The 10583-nt window shown below is 40.5% G+C and overlaps 1 long non-coding RNA gene across 1 annotated transcript; it reads left to right on the plus strand.

Moving 5' to 3' along the window:
- The first annotated feature begins 324 nt into the window (after positions 1-324).
- On the plus strand, positions 325-1248 carry LOC134024008 (uncharacterized). Its single transcript, XR_009930828.1, has 3 exons — positions 325-375; positions 469-531; positions 1220-1248. It is a non-coding gene; the product is annotated as an uncharacterized LOC134024008 (long non-coding RNA).
- The last annotated feature ends 9335 nt before the right edge of the window (positions 1249-10583 follow it).

Here is a 10583-nt window from a genome sequence, read left to right on the forward strand (position 1 = left end):
AATGGTGTGTCTGCCATGAACTGTAGCATACAGTAATATGTACTATTTTCTACAATATTGTCAGAATATCTTCTTACAGTCACTGTACTGTTGCACGGTATGATACAGCAATCCACCAGACTGTGACCAATCATGCAGTGCACTGCAGTCAATGGATGCATGGGTGCTCAAATCAAATCAAATTAATTTGTATAGCCCTTTTTACACGCAAGCATGTCTCAGAGGGCTTCACATACGCCCATAGAACTGCCCCTCAACCAACCTAAACCCTCAAGGAAGACAAGGAAAAACTCCCAGAAAAACTCCCAACAAGAGAAAAAATTGAAGAAACCTTGGGAGGAGCAATTCAGAGAGGGATCCCCTCCTCCAGAGACGGTTGGTGAGAGAGAGGAGCAGAACACAGGCTAAACATAGTCATACAGTTTCAATGGGTTTTGAAACACCAAAATCCATTGTTCAACTTTATAGATGTAGGACAGGACCGGGAGACTCGCGACCAGGTCCAGCGTTGGCCGACCGACGACCAGGCAGGTGCTGACAGCTCCACAAGGGATGTGTGTGTGGGGGGGGGCAGAGAGAGGAGAGCAGGGATTAGAGAATGCCAGGAGCAGCTAACAGTTACAGTCATAATAGAATGAGATCCCCACCAGTCAAGTGTGGACTGGTGCAGCAATTTAACAGAGCAAAAAAGGGGTATTTTATGCAGCCCCACACACCAAGACAGCGACAGCCCCCCTCGGTTGGAACATGAAATCTGTTCCAGGGGAAAGAACTCTAAAATAAGTTATACTTATAGAATAAGGATGGAAACAACCTGTCCCCCGTTGCCTCCAACTAGTTACAGAAACAATAACAGTAACAATATACAGCAACGGAAACTATTACAGTAACAATATACAGTAACAGATTTACTTTATTTGTAACATCTAAATGTGACATCCAGATGGGGCAATGTGAAGCTATAATTACAATTTAAAAGTTACATGTGATACACACATAGGCAAACACACACCCCAGATTTACATAGAAGTAAATACACACATACTTACCTTTAACAATCGTAGAATTGACTAAACAATAACGTTTTTAACCTAATTTTAAATGTCAAAACAGTATCAGCCTCCTTAATTGAGACAGGTAATTTGTTCCAGAGAAGAGGTGCTCTATATGAGAACGCCCTACCTCCAGCTGTTTTTTTCTTGATTTTGGGAACCACCAGATAGCCGGCATCTTGAGATCTAAGTGTCCTTGCGGGGCAATAGGGTGCAAGGAGACCGGAGAGGTACAGTGGTGCCAATCCATGAAGAGACTTGTAGGTTAGTAGTAGAACTGTGAAGTCAGATCTGGCTTGGATAGGGAGCCAGTGTAAAGAGACAATAGTAGATGTTATGTGATCAAACTTTCTTGTTCTAGTCAATAGTCTAGCAGCAGCATTTTGCACCCCCTGTAAATTTTTTAGGTAGGTAATTGGGAGGCCAGAGAACAACACATTGCAGTAGTCCAATACGTAACAAATGCATGTATTAGTTTTTCCGCATCATCCTTTGAGAGGAATTTTTGTATTTTGGCAATATTACGTAGATGGAAAAATGCAGTTCTGGTAATTTGCTTAATATGGTACTCAAACGAAAGATCTGGGTCAATTGTGACTCCTAATTTTTTTACCAGCTGGCTTTGAGAGACTTTGACGCCGTATAGGTCTAAGGTCAGATTGGATAAATTATTTCTGTATTTTTTAGGACCAAAAGTTTGAACCTCGGTTTTTCCGAATTAAGAAGAAGGACATTTGCAGTCATCCAAGTTCTTAACCCAGAAACACATTTTTCCATAGCATGTGGAAATACTCCAGACTTTATAGACATAGCTGAGTATCATCTGCATAACAGTGAAAATTTACCCCAGAGCTTCTAATTATGTTTCCTAAAGGCAACATATAGAGTGAAAATAACAGAGGGCCTAGAACTGAACCCTGCGGTACTCAATAGTGGACATATTGTGATCTATCAGATAGATACGATCTAAACCACTTAAGTGACATACCAGATATCCCAACATAGTTCTCCATACGTTCCAGGAGAATCTCATGATCCACAGTGTCAAAAGCTGCACTTAGGTCTAGAAGAACCAGGACAGAGATAGAGCCCGCATCAGAGGCTATTAATAGATCATTGACTACCTTGGCTAATGCAGTTTCAGTGCTGTGGTGGAGACGAAATCCAGACTGGAGAGGTTCATAAAGCTGATTTGAGGAGAGGTGCTCAGTGAGCTGTTGTGCCACAGCCTTTTCTAAAATTTTGGAGAGAAATGGCTAATTTGAAATTGGCCTGTAGTTGCTAAGACAACCTGGATCCAGGTTTGTTTTTTTTTACAGTTTTTCTCGATTGGTTACACACATTTTCTGAATGCATACCTCATACTCTCAGAACTCTACACACAAATCACAAACACAATGGGCAAAACCCCTCACTTCTCCTGCAAAATTTAACTTAACATTCAAAACAATATTATTTAATCTCAAAATGGTATTTCGTTTTCAAATGACAAACACAAACCATCATATGAATAGATATTTATAAGAACCATTTGAACACTGATGTGCTCAATGTAAAACACTATGATGAATGAAAAACACTTCTTCATTCATCATAGTGAGTTAGGCCTTTTTTTGTTCAGTGTTACATTTACTACAGACAGTACATACATAAGTGTGTTGTAAAATATTTGAGAATATTGTTTTTATACTCAGAACACAGAAATACACGGTAACAAATATATTTTACGTATTTTTCCCAGAAAAACAATGTACACAGTGTACATCCCAACCAACACAAAGTTGCACATACAATGGTCTACATACAAAACAACAGAATAATTTACTGTATAGTATATACAGTTACATTATTGTTGTTGTGCTCAAGCCTTCGGCGAGAGCACAACCTTTGTTCTCTCACATATATGTTAAGCATTCTCACTATTGTTTTCCTGTTTCTCTTTATTATTATTATTGTGAGAATGCTGTTAAGCATATAGTTTAACTTACAGAAACAAGTTATACCTTAAAATGTAGGAAAAATTGTCCTCTTTCAGCCAATGTAACTACTAAAGAGCTCACATTTACAGATTTTCAGCTATGAGCCTTGAAGCGAGAGCAGCCTTTCAAATTCTCTCACTAACTTCAATGGAGAGGTGAGTAAAATCAGTCAGAGAAAGCAAGAAGGAACAAGATTTTGAAACTGCCGATAGAGTCGTATTTCTGACCGCACAGACATATAAAGGACATCTCTGGTTTCGGCAGAGTCTTGGGTCTCGGAAAATATCCTTATATTTTGGATTGGACGTATAGTTTTGCGTCTAGGTCAACTTGTTTGAGGTGTGGATGCTAGGTAAATGTTCGTTGTTCTCTCTGCCTAGCTCGTTAGCTATCACAGCTGCGCCATCACCGTGGCAACCAAACAAACAAGCACCAGGAAAGCAAAAGGAACACGTTTTTGAAACTGCAGGTAGAGCCGTATTTCTGACTGCACAGACATATAAAGAATATCTCTGGTTTCGGCAGAGTCTTGGGTCTCGGAAAATATCCTTATATTTTGGATTGGACGTACAGTTTTGCGTCTAGGTTATCTTGTTTGAGGTGTGGGTTCTAGATACATTTCTCTTATTCTCTGCCCTCAGCGCGTTAGCAATCATAGCTGCACCATCACCGTAACGACAGACACGCACCACTCAGTCTCTCACACAGGTGATTGGTACGTTTACTTGACCATGAGAAACACGATTACTAGCAATTGTCGGTTTATGCCAATAATACGATTACTCCGTTTACATGTGTAATTAGTTATGCGATTACTCAATAAACGCGTCTACATGATTCTTTTTTATTAATCGTTGTATGCTCCACGGACAAAACTTGCACCATCATCCTTCTGCAACAAAGTGTCGCCGTGTCTTCCTGTATCGGCTCTACTGCTGTATGTTTCATTCCATCAACACATTGAATCCTACTAAGAAAGCCGAGTAAACGCACTCAATGGTAGGCTACATCTGCTACTGCTATTACTATCCCAACTATAATTTCAGATGTTAAAACGATAATATTCTTGTTCCGACTAGCTAGCCTACTTCTTCTGTTTAACAGTTCAGCTTTCAGCTTCTCCCGCATTGTAGGCTATTTTAGCTCTTAGCTTTGTTAAGATGATGCAGATGATGCAGTTCAGCTTCCACACTGCCTCTTTTGTGTCACTCACACATTTTTGAAATTCATTTCAGCTTGCGGGTATTTTCTCATTTCTCACTTTTATACTTTTTAAAATATAAAGGTTTTTGTGCAAATTATTCTCCCTTTAAAAGTAATGGTAAATCCTTTCAAATCATTGTTGGAATGCTGCTCCAGCCCCTTTCAAAAATACCTTTCGGTTGCTTTGAAGCTTCAGCTTATAACTTTCTACTAAATTTTCACTATTTTCAGCTTTTTTAGCATGGTCAGCTATCCCCATTCAGGTTTTCAGCATTCTCACTGCTGTTTCGCAGGAACAGCCTTTTCTAGTTATTGTGAGAATGCTGTTAAGCATTCTCACTATTGTTTTCCTGTTTCTCTTTATTATTATTATTATTGTGAGAATGCTGTTAAGCATTCTCACTATTGTTTTCCTGTTTCTCTTTATTATTGTGAGAATGCTGTTAAGCATTCTCACTATTGCTTTTCAACTTCTCAGTTCTTCTGCCGTTTTTTGGCCTTTAACTCGTTCTGCATACTTTAACCGATTCCTACAACTTTTGTATCAAAACGTTCAGCTCCTTCAGGAGATGATGGCTATGACTTTTGGTATTTCTCACTTTTATACTTTTTAAGACATTAAGGTTTTTGTGCAAATTATTCTCCCATTAAAAGTAATGGTAAATCCTTTCAAATCATTAAAAAGCTTCCTCCTCTTTCAAACGTAACTACTTCAGCTTACTTTCAGCTAGAGACACCATTCAACCTTTAAACTGTTCACAAGACATTCAGCTATTCCCAAATGATTCAGCTTTTTCAAATGTTCATCCAATTTTGAATTATGACAGTTTGAAATACATTAAAATGTTTGCTCCTTCTTGATTTTTATGAATGAGCAGCTCTTTTTCTGATATTCAACTAATTTGTCAAACAAATTCCTCTAACGTTCATATAGTTTAACTTACAGAAACAAGTTATACCTTAAAATGTAGGAAAAATTGTCCTCTTTCAGCCAATGTAACTGCTAAAGAGCTCACATTTACAGATTTTCAGCTATGAGCCTTGAAGCGAGAGCAGCCTTTCAAATTCTCTCACTAACTTCAATGGAGAGGTGGGTAAAATCCGTCAGAGAAAGCAAGAAGGAACAAGATTTTGAAACTGCCGGTAGAGACATATTTCTGACCGCACAGACATATAAAGGACATCTCTGGTTTCGGCAGAGTCTTGGGTCTCGGAAAATATCCTTATATTTTGGATTGGACGTATAGTTTTGCGTCTAGGTCAACTTGTTTGAGGTGTGGATGCTAGGTAAATGTTCGTTTTTCTCTCTGCCTAGCTCGTTAGCTATCACAGCTGCGCCATCACCGTGGCAACCAAACAAACAAGCACCAGGAAAGCAAAAGGAACACGTTTTTGAAACTGCAGGTAGAGTCGTATTTCTGACTGCACATACATATAAAGAATATCTCTGGTTTCGGCAGAGTCTTGGGTCTCGGAAAATATCATTAGATTTTGGATTGGACGTACAGTTTTGCGTCTAGGTTAACTTGTTTGAGGTGTGGATTCTAGCAACATTAGTTATTCTCTCTGCCCAGCTCGTTAGCGATCACAGCTGCTCCATCGCCGTGGCAACCAAACAAACACGCACCAGGAAAGCAGAAGGAACACGTTTTTGAAACTGCAGGTAGAGTCGTATTTCTGACTACACATACATATAAAGAACCCAGCTAACACATGACGTTGCGGCAACGTTGCCAGTAAGTGCTCAGTTGGTAACCCGCGACGTTACCTTCTGGCAACGTCGTGGCAACGTCGTAGCTACGTTATAAAGGGAATGTTGCCAGTTGGTCCCATGGACAACGTTGCCACGACGTTGTACCTTGGTCGGCTGGTTACGTTATTTTTAGACCCGTGGGCAACGTTGCCGCGACGTCGTACCTTGGTCGGCTGGTTACGTTATTTGTTGGTCCCGTGGACAACGTTGCCGAGACGTTGTACCTTGGTCGGCTGGATACATTAATTTTGGTACCATGGGTTAAGTTGCGGCTAAGTCGCTCTTTGGTCGCAGGACAACGGATCTCGAGTGCATATAGTGGTTTATCCAGAGATGGAGAGATCACACTGGACTGCTCTCAGTTCTGACACTTTTGCAATGTACCCATAGTCTACATGAATTTCAATCACACACAATATTAAATGTTGCACCCAGCACGTATAAATGTAGACAATGCATGTAATTCATGTGCAGCTCAGCCCCAGCATGTCATTGGTCATCAATTTTCTCATATGCAGAAACATAACTTTAATAAATAAGACTGAATCTGGAATATAATTTAGTCTTTCATTCTTTACTATAAACATGTACAAAAGCAATCAATGTGTGATGTGTAACATGATTAAGCAAACATTCTTTGTATAGCACACCAAAGCTGTATGACACACAATGCAAATTTGTGCTCCAATAATTTTTGTGATACAAAATTGTTAAATGTGACCAAAAGGTAAGCGACTCTTAAGAGTTTCATTTCCAAAGACAAGTCATCACAGAATATTACAATTCTTCCTTAGCAAACCTGCCCCTCAGTCTGCCCCTGAGCAACAACTTTGCGCATGCCCATTTCAACGCATCGCTCAAATTGGGGTTTCAGAAGAGATTTTGCAGGGGTTCAACACCGTCTTGTACGCATTGTATTTCAACTGGAAATTAGCTACTTCAAAGGTGAGTTTCTTTACAGAAATATATAAACATATTTTAAGAAATTTGATGGGGCATACTTATACGTATATGTTTGAAATGTAGGCCATTTAGCCTGTTTATGTGCTATCAGATTCACATTGTTTACGTTAGGATTTCGATAGCTACAGTACAGTAGAGGTTAAACCCTCCAGAAAGTTATGTTGAAATACTGAAAATGCATAGGCCTACATGTTTTCAAAGTTTAGCTTCTCACAAATCACCCACAAAAGAATCAGTGAAAATAAACGTTCAGAACTGTTAAAAAACCTTGTCCCAAAATAGTTTATTTAGCCCGGAATTTTCAAAGACTGTGGAGCTAGCGTGGCTGATCACGTTTTAATCACAGCAATGGCGTCTATAAAAGTATCATGTCACTAATTTTTCCAATTTGTACATGACATCGTTTTTTGGATAAGTTTATTCGTTGTAACCTTTTAGATGCGTGAGTTTTAAATATTTCCGACGCTTCCACCAGTTATTTTTCCAAAACGGCAGCTAGGTTGCTTTAATTAGCTTCCGTTACCTAGCAACCTAGCATAATACTCGTAGCAATGCTACTACCTGCTAGTGTTACTTGTTAGCCTACTAATTGTAAATTTTGAAGCCATACTATAGCGTTTGTTGTATAGTTTTTGTCTATCGGAAAACAGTCGGTTGGAATGTTCAGAATCACACATGTGCGACGCTACGATGTGGGGCCCTGCTTTCGAACGATCACATGTGCAATGCTACTCCTTTTATATCAATATGCTATAACTATGTACATAAACTACATTCCATTTTCATTTCTGTACAGATTATCCTACCACCGTCACACGGCCTAGCACTGTGTCCCTGGGAAATGATGGTAAAGTAATGAATGACCGTTTAAAACAGTGACAATAATTGTATGAGCCATGGCAACCTAAAGGCTATGTTTTGAAGCAAAAGCATGACTTAAAACTTTTGCATCACCAGATTCCATACCCCTAGATGTCAACTCTGGTCTGGTGGAGGTGAACCAATTGGGGGCCCAGGAAAACAGCTGGCAGCCAGGCAAGTGCAAATATAAGACACTCAAAAAAAGATATGCTTTGTATACAACCATTCAAGGTAACATTTGTTATTTACATAAATGTTACAGCTAATCTAGAAGAACCACAGTGTATGCCAATCATGCTAACTCTTGTAAACTTGTTTTACTTGTCTTTAATGACAGACACATTACAGGTTATGCTCCGGAAGATGGAGACATTGGAGGAGAACCAGCGAGAGGCTCTCCTATTCAGGCGACTACAGGGCAGACACACTGCCACTGCCAGTGCCAGTGATGGACCTACAGGTGGCCCAAACACAGGCTGAACTCCAAGACGCCTTAAGCGAGGAGCGCCTTAAGGTGCTGGAGTTGCGAAAGAGAGTGGTAAGTGTTTGGAGATGCCATGAACTATGGCTTACACGCAGCGTTCAACGTTCACATTGGTGCTGACAATAAGTTCATGACTTCTAATTCCAGACGCTGTGATGAAGTGGAAGACGGGACTGGGAGAGAAAGCTGTGGAGCTCCTCATAGAGGAGACACTCAAACACAACCCGGCAGCCCGTTCAAAACAAGCCAGGTGAATGAATCATGATTGCAGCTTCCATATCCAACCTTTCACATGGCTATGTGACACAAATCTAGAATCACATGTTTTTTTGATGATGTATATTATTTTAGATGTGATTTTTTTATGACTTGTATAGCGCCTTTTTACACGTGCAATTATGTTGATAGAACACTAACTTATTTTGTGCTTCATTGTCAGGGCCAACAGACAGGACCTGTAGCGGGGACTGGCAGAAGATTTTAATTCCCTGTTTGGCACTTTGTTTGAAATAAAATGACAATGTTACATGGAAATGCTGCCTTGTTTATGATTAGCTGGAGTTAGGCTACACATCACACAAACCTCCTAAAGTTGGCTACCATGTAGCCTATTATACAAGAACAAGTAGCATTTTGGGCAAATGAGGTCTGCATATGAACCGCCCCAATATAAGCAGTAGAATTGAGAAATATAGGTTACTTAGTTAACGTTGCAGTTACGGACTGGCAACGTCACAAAATTACGTTGGTAGGAGGTCGCGGTTACGGACTGGCAACGTCGGAAAATGACGTTGCTAGGAGGTCGCGGTTACAGACTGGCAACGTCGGAAAATGACGTTGCTAGGAGGTCGCGGTTACAGACTGGCAACGTCGGAAAATGACGTTGCTAGGAGGTCGCGGTTACGGACGGGCAACGTCGGAAAATGACGTTGCTAGGAGGTCGCGGTTACAGACTGGCAACATCGGAAAAATAACGTTGCCACGACGTCGCGGTTACGGACTGGCAACGTCACAAGATTACGTTGCGGTTACGTTCTGGCGTCCCACAGATGCACGGTCGCGCAACGTCGCCAAAGACGTTGCGGCAACGTATGTTTGGTCATCGAGTGACGTTGCGGCAACGTAAGGGCAACGTAACTGTGTTAGCTGGGAATATCTCTGGTTTCGGCAGAGTCTTGGGTCTCGGAAAATATCATTAGATTTTGGATTGGACGTACAGTTTTGCGTCTAGGTTATCTTGTTTGAGGTGTGGATTCTAGCTACATTTCTCTTATTCTGTGCCCTCACCGCGTTAGCAATCATAGCTGCACCATCACCGTAACGACAGACACGCACCACTCAGTCTCTCACACAGGTGATTGGTACATTTACTTGACCATGAGAAACACGATTACTAGCTATTGTCGGTTTATACCAATAATACGATTACTCCGTTTACATGTGTAATTAGTTATGCGATTACTCAGTAAACGCGTCTACATGATTCTTTTTTATTAATCGTTGTATGCTCCACGGACAAAACTTGCACCATCATCCTTCTGCAACAAAGTGTCGCCGTGTCTTCCTGTATCGGCCCTACTGCTGTATGTTTCATTCCATCAACACATTGAATCCTACTAAGAAAGCCGAGTAAACGCACTCAATGCACACATCTGCTACTGCTATTACTATCCCAACTATAATTTCAGCTGATAAGACAATAATATTGTTTTTATGACTAGCTAGCCTAGGCCTACTTCTTCTTCTGTTTAACAGTTCAGCTTCTCCCGCATTGTATTTCAGCTCTTAGCGTTGTTAGATGATGCAGTTCAGTTTCCACACTGCCTCTTTTGTGTGACTCACACATTTCTTGACATTCATTTCAGCTTGCGGGTATTTCTGTATTTTCTGCAATTTAAGAAAAATAATTTCATCTTTCAGCATTCCAACGCATTTTCAGCAGGAAATGCCTTTCTAGTTATTTATTATTTATTTTCGCCCCCCTAAGGATCAGTCAATATTTGGACTACATTCACAACGGCGGTGTCAAAAGGTTCGTATTGTTAGCGATTGCGTTGGTTGTATTTTTATTTACGTTCCGTTGCATGGTTTAAGTAGAAATTGCGTTTTTGTGGTGAAAAGTGAAGCTAACGGTGGCTAATTTGCTAGCCACAGTCACTGACGTTACTAACGTCACGAAAACACGCGTGACTACCTGTAGCAGAACATTCGTTTCGCATCTGTTAACTTGGGGGATAGCTAGGCTAACTATAGCTTTACTGCAAGGCAGCTGCAGAAACGCCACAAGC

The sequence above is a fragment of the Osmerus eperlanus genome, chromosome 7, assembly GCF_963692335.1.
Source record: "Osmerus eperlanus chromosome 7, fOsmEpe2.1, whole genome shotgun sequence".
Taxonomy (NCBI): Eukaryota; Metazoa; Chordata; class Actinopteri; order Osmeriformes; family Osmeridae; genus Osmerus; species Osmerus eperlanus.